Source organism: Buceros rhinoceros, unplaced genomic scaffold (genome assembly GCF_000710305.1).
Source record: "Buceros rhinoceros silvestris isolate BGI_N320 unplaced genomic scaffold, ASM71030v1 scaffold25954, whole genome shotgun sequence".
NCBI lineage: Eukaryota > Metazoa > Chordata > Aves > Bucerotiformes > Bucerotidae > Buceros > Buceros rhinoceros.
The window spans coordinates 5,006-12,248 of record NW_010409310.1 but is presented as its reverse complement, the minus strand read 5'-3'; positions in this window follow the sequence as shown (position 1 = coordinate 12,248).

Genomic DNA, 7,243 nt, shown 5'->3' with positions numbered 1-7,243 from the left:
AGTCCCTCACAGATTTGTAGCAAAACAAATTAATTTGTTTCCTAAGCCTGCTTAATATGGTTCACTAATGAAAAACCAGGAGGAGAGAGTCAGAGTGTAAAGCTAGGACCTTAAAGAGTTATGAGCACATTGTGATGAAGCTTTGTTTGCTTGCCTTATCAAATGTTCTTGAGCCATTCTTGAGCCATATACACAGTCAAAGGACATTCACAAAGCAGCTAGCTAATGCTGATAAACTGGAAAAATACTAGGAGCACCCCACGACTGATTTCTGCTTACTGCAGAAGGAAAAAATACAGAACTGTTAAGCTTCTCTTTTTCACTAAAGAATTCAATTTCACTATAAAATTAGAGAAAACCCCCTAGAAACAACAAGGACGACTGATGCTACTAATGCAAAATCTAGAGAATTTAGAAACAGATTTTGCATCATTCCCTTAGCTCCTCAACTGTTTTAAAAGTAATATATTTCATGGGCCTTTCTTAGGAAATGCTTATCCAATTTCTGTAGGAAAGACGCATAAAAACAGCAGTTATAGCAGATTAACTGGCCATGGCAACAATGAACATGACTAAGCATAAGGTATAATACAGTGCATGGATAAACACACTGATAAAAGTAGAGGAAATTGTTACGTTCCTCGCGCATCTTTCAGATTGATCCTAGATAGCTCTAATCCTAGGGAACAGAGCAATAGGTAGAAATGGCATGGACAGGGTCCCTTAAAGAGCACTTCTTACTATACGGGCCTGAGACCATCAAGAGCAGGTAGATCTCTGCTGTGGCTTTCTTCAGAATGTGGTATGGTCACTCACACTCCTGGTACAAGCCCGTCAGTGGCAGGCTGGTATAAGGCCGACGTACATGGTACCATTAACACAGCACTTTATGATCTCTGCTATGAGGGTTTGGGGAGAGAAAGAAGGAAAGTCTGACATGCACAACTGTTGTAATCCCACATGACTCGGTATACAGAAACATCCCTCCAACACTAGCAGCTGAGGGCAGACAGCTGGAGGGCACGGACGTCTCGGGATGTTAGCATTTACAGCATTTTCTTCAACAAATTGAAAAATAAATGCAGCAGAAGAATTTGTTTGGAATTGTATCTGAATGGCCTTCTGACCTCCTGCCTAGCATGTCCCTCAACAGGCTGGACAGGCTGCAAACGTGACATTGGCCATAATTTCAAAAGCAACTGTTTTGACAACAAAGCCATCGTGAGGAGCTGCCTTCTCATATACATGCATTCCAGCCCCTGTTCTGGCCCCCTTCTCACTCTGTTGTGTTGGCATGACCAGCTGTGTGGTAGTGCAATAAACTGATCAGGTTAAAAATTACCATCGCTTTTTCTTCCCTGAGTTACTTCTAACAGAGATGAGTTCTCCCATCTTGTCTGTTGGGTGGTTGCACAGGGAGGTGAGCTAACACAGCGAAGTGGACAATAAGCCATAGGAAAAGGACAGTTGTCTGTCCCAGAAGCAGGGGCACTAAGCACTTATGCTGGCTTTGCCACCATACCAAGGTGGAAGACTGCTCCCTTACTTTATGCAGCGTGTCAGTGATAAAAACCTACAGAATACGTGGACCTCAGGTGGAAGGGGGCCAGGTGGACGAGCGGCCTCCCTAATTCAAAATCTACGTTTAAAAACTGAGTTTGTTGACTAAATGATTTCATTTGTACTTTTGTCCTAATATTGTTATGTTGGGGGGGGAATAGAGACTGTGTTATTTAAAAATGTGTGATATGATATCAAAGTAATATATATGTTTATATATGTATAGGAAATGCATTATTTAATATAGCACATATGCTTGTATCTTGATAACATTTTATGGGAAGAAAAGTTGTTAGTTTACACTCTGGGAAAAATAAATTTTCTATACACTGTAACCATAGAAAAAAACCTTAAGATTCATTGGTGTACATGAGAGAAGAACACTGCGAAGAGGGTAACTCAGACTCAGTTTTGTGGCAGAACAGATGGTGATCAAACAATTGCTTTAAGGTGCACTTTCCTCCTTTGAATCTCATTTCTAGCTTGTGACTGTACTAGTTTGTTCATCAGAATCTGCAGACTCGTGTATATTCTCTCAGGACCATTCTACCATCAAACATGTAATCTGCTTTGTCAATCAAGCATTAACATTGTCTTTTTTTAGGGCTTGTTTCTGCCTGATTTTCTACAGCCAGTCCAATGCGATGTTAAGGACGTTTATCACATTGCTCACGCAGACAACCCAGTGGTATTGCAGTGTTACAGCCTCTGTATTCCAAGCTCCCTGGCTTGGAAATGGGAGATTTTTTTCTGACAGACCTGAAAATTCAACTGAATCTGCAACCTGTAGGACTACCGGCCAAACAAGCAGCAGATGCTCGGCTGCCACTGAATGAGCATGACTACCTATTCCAGTTTCATCTTCTGCGTAATGAGCTTTCTCAGGCAGCGGCAAGTACTGCCAACAGATTTTTCCAGTGCACCACTTTGCCTAAAGGAAGGGTGAACTACAAAAACAACTGCTGACAAACTAGTCCAACTAGTTCTTAATACCTTGCAGTAATGATATTTCACAATTTTCCAGCGAAATATGTCCAGTGACAGTTTCACCTCAATATTATTCTAGACATTTATGAACAACCTTATCATTCTGCTACCTTGAGATCTTCAGTGAAAAATATAGTTGCCTTCAGACGGTATCATTTTGTCTGTAACATCCCCCTGACAACACACATTACATGCAACTTACACTTTCTCAACTTGACTGAGCACATGTGCTTTGGGATGAAACTTGGCACTCTGAATCCATTCTCGAGACAAGTTACTGTAAATGCAAAGGCCATCACATGAACCACATAACAGGCTCGTGTTATTTAACAAGAAAACAGAATAAATCAAACCTGAAATGACTCGCCACTGAAATACATGCTGTGTTTGTATGTGGTCATCTTGCATTCAAGAAATGGCTGTAAGTAATAATTGTACAAAATTAAACACGGAGAATTTCTGCAGGAGGAGTTCAGTATCACTGAAGTGTAGATGAGCATTAAGTAAAGGCTGCAGCTGACCATGAGGTAACAGCAGGGTTGTCTGCTGTGGAGATTAAAAGAGACTCAAACCAGGACACAGTGTCAGATACCAAAACTGTCCCCAGCTTTTCATGTCAGGACTCAAACTCCCACTTCAAGAAGTCACAGGGGAGTCTCCCCTTACACAGCAGAGGTTCCTCTGCTCTTTTCCTGCCATTCAGATTATGAGACTCCTCTTACAATTCTGTTCTGGGAACTATTTCCTTTTTTGTTGTTGTTTCCTAAGCAACAGTTTCATTCCCAATGAGGAAAATGTATTCTTTGTTCTGAAAGAGACACTTTTCTATGAAGGGTTTAAGTCAGGAGCACGGCGCTGCCGTTGTAAGATAAAATAACTGGTTTCAGATACACGGTTTTCTCCCTGGCCAAAGGCTCAGGCCAGACTGGTTCCTCAGCATGAACACAGCCATCCTTTTCAGGACACTTTTCCCTTCACACTACCCAAGTAACCAACCACTCTTACCTAACAGCTGTCACAGGATTTGACAGATGCATCCAATATTGCTACAGCAAAAATGAGATAGTGTTACAGAAACACCAAGTGCAATCTCATCAGGAATAGTCTGCGCCTGCTTTTCTTGTTTTACTCTTTGGAGGTTCCATGCATGTTGATGGTGCTCACAGGGCTCTCAATTTGCCACAGATTTCTTCCTTAAATCTTGAACCTCAACAGTTAAAGAAGCATGCCCCTGCCAAATACAAAATAACTATTTTTTTCACAGAAAATGTTTATATTTAGTCATTAAAAAAAAAGACAATAAGGAAGGAAGCACCACATTCAAGTTCAGCCCACAGCCCACAGCTGTATTCCTCGAAGAGACTGAGTATGGCCCCACTGTTTATTTAGTAGGACAACAAGGGTTAAGGTATGTCCTGTTCTTAAAGGCACAATCACCTCACAGTTTTCTTCAGAACAAGAAAACAAAACACTAGTCTGTAACAGCAAGCTGGGGTTAGGGTTAGAGGCAGGAGACTCATCTGCAACCCGCCAGCATAGACATACCAGCCAAACACACAGCAATTTTTATGCCGTTTTTAAGAACAATTGTTTAATGGACTTACTCGCAAATGAAACGCGTACCTATAACCATTGACAAATGCCAAGATTCTGTTCACCAGGCAAAAAAAGGGCACGCACTTTGACTGGGAAGCACTTCAGCAGCTGGTGCTGCTTAACTGCCTCCTGCCTGTTGCTCTTCCCTTACTGTGCTTGCCTTCTCACGCACACCAGGCTTTCCCACAGTACCTCGGATGAGGATGATATCTGCTCCTCAGGCTAGAAAGAGTCCCTTGCTCTTCAACTGTCTATCATCCCAAGCATGGAGTTTTCACATAAGAAACAGTGGGTTGGAGAGAAGTAGGGCTCATTGCTTGGCTGAATTCAGAGACGACTAAATTGCAGCGCACTTCGCCATGGATGAGAGGAGGGGAAAGTCCAGGGGATTACCAGGGGAAAATCTTTGGGAGAAGAAAGAAACTGAAGGAGGAGACTGGAGAAGACTTTGTGTATGTGTGTCACTGGATGGGAAATAAATAATGATTGGAGGAAAACTGCTTACACAGTAGCATATAAAAATATATTACATAAATACATACATAAACAAACATACGTGCAGGTTCCTATCCATATGCCTCCAAGCTCCTCTCTTTTGCTGTCTGCATAAACATCTTTGGTCAAATTATGGCCTCTGCCAACAAAAATTGAGTAGGGTAGCACTGATTTATTTTCACTTTGGTGGGACTAGTGATTTCCTGATCCAGAGCAAGGACTTGTATCTAGCGTGACTGTTAAAGCTATGATTTCTCCAGTTGTGTCCACCTGCATCATGCTGGCTCAGGTCTAAAACAGTTTTATTTCAGGGCAGTATTTTTACCGGACAATAATCCAGAATTAAGTTCCCCTGCTACAAGGAACAGCCAGGTTCCAAATATAAATGGGGATGCCTTCCAGCAGACGTGTCACTCAACCCTCACATGCCTGAAGGCTTCAGGGGCTTGTAAGACGCCACCCGCATCCCCCCCACCCCGCCACTATACGAAGGCCCAAGTGCTGTCCTATGAGTTACGCACTGCCACGCTGCAAGGGCCGCTTTGCTGTGTCTCCTTCCCTGTTTCCCCTGGCAGAGCTCTTCACCCCATCTCTACCACAGCATACTCTGGTGCACTACTTTCCTAACCTTTCTTTTTCCCTTTTGTGCCCTACACCTTCTTCACCTTCCTTTCTACATAATCTGTTTTCCTGCAAGTAATAAATCCAGCTTCCCTGTTCCCCACAACCACCTCAGCCTGGTGTTACCAAAGAGGCTGAAGCAACAGGCGGAGATTCCCCTGTACCACAGATATGGGGTGAGACTACCTGGGGACAGTATTAGGGAGGCAGCTAAAACTGTGAAGTACTGGTAAAAAAAAAAAAGCTAATTTCTGGTGGACATTCAACTGTGGCACTTGCTGAAAGCTGAATGGCCTTGAGATAGAACATTATGGGCTGCTTGCAGAATAAAACACTTCCAAACTTTTTATCAGGATCATTTTTGTTAGCATTTGTATGTGTGTGTATGTATATACCTACCCACCTACCTATTATTTTAAAAAAGGAAAAGATATTGTGTGTTACAGTTCATTCTGTACATTCTAGGACTATCCTCTGAGGAACACAACTATACATGTCCTTTCCCCCAAAACAAGAAGGACAACTTCCACATGTATATGCAATAAAACTGTATTTTTGTGTGGTTTTCTGGGGTTTTTTCATACAGACATTTGTACACTTTCTTACAAAACTGCAAGTAACTACAACTTTTCTTACATCATTTTTGGTCGGCAAGTACTGCAAAATCTGTGTGTGCAATTATCATGTATTTACAGGGCCTCATGTTAGTGATTTTCAATGATTATTACAATAATGTCACACACTCTCAACATAAGACATGGCTTAAGATAAATATATTAGTAAATAAATATTCTGAGAACATATTTCCATAAATGAAATGTGCTGCTATACATATACAGAATATATACAAGATGGTTTCTAGCTTTTAAAACATTTTAAAAATGGTAATGAAGGAGAAAGAGCCCTTTGACCATATTACAAATCTTTACAGCAAATTTTATACAAAACAATTTTAAGTGCTATAACTTTAATTAAAAACATTTTACATAGTGCCTCATGAGCCAAACACAATGGCAACTGTTCATGTAAGTAGTCGAAAGGCATTTTGTTACAAAAACCAGCTATCACAGCCAGCTGGCCTGTAAGTCTGTGCAGACATAACGGCTACCAGGGAATTCACTAAACGTGGAATACAGAACCAACACCGACACCAGGTGCCGCGTACCGCTGTGGTAAGGCCCGCAGAGACCGTACTGGCAGCGGCGTCCACAACACAGGAATGAGACCAGGACATCCAGGAACATCATGAGCTAGAATCTTCAAATTCCTTTTTTCTGATCAGTTTTTACCACCGTATGCTGTGTAGTTATAGAGCATGATGCACCTGCAGTGGTCTCAGGCAGTGCCTCACAAAATGCCACGCAGATTAACCAGGGTAGTGTATCACAGCCCCTACATGCATTTCTTTTAAGTGAAGGAAGGAGAAAGGTAAGGTAAGGTAAAAAAAACACACAAAAAACCCCAAACCTTTAGGGTTTATTCTCCCAACACATACCACTTTCTTCAGCCATTCAGAGAATAAGTGTTCAATAAGCTTTATACACAGAAAACGTGTTTATTGGAATTTTTCTTTCAATCTTACACCCAGATATTGCCTTGTATTAATTCTCTAAACAGCTGGATTTTGGATTTTGTTCATTCAAAAAGATTTAATGTGAATTCCTTTAAATAGAATTATTTTTCCTTAACTTATTGAGTACAGAAAGTAAAAGTAAATAAAGTATTCGTTATGTCTTAAGTGTTTGCTCCTTTTAAAATTTTTCATTTGGGATTACAAAGCAAAGACGTTGACTTTGCTGGTTCTCACCATTAGCCCAGTGCTGTCAAGGACATTACTTTGGCAGAAAATGTAACATGTAACATGAAGTGTACATCTCTTTTCATGTTTTTTAAGTATCTCCGAAGTGTACTGAACTTTGGACAAATCTTTTCAGAAGACTGGCACTGTGGGCATTAAATAGTTAGTTTCCCTTTAGGAGAATTA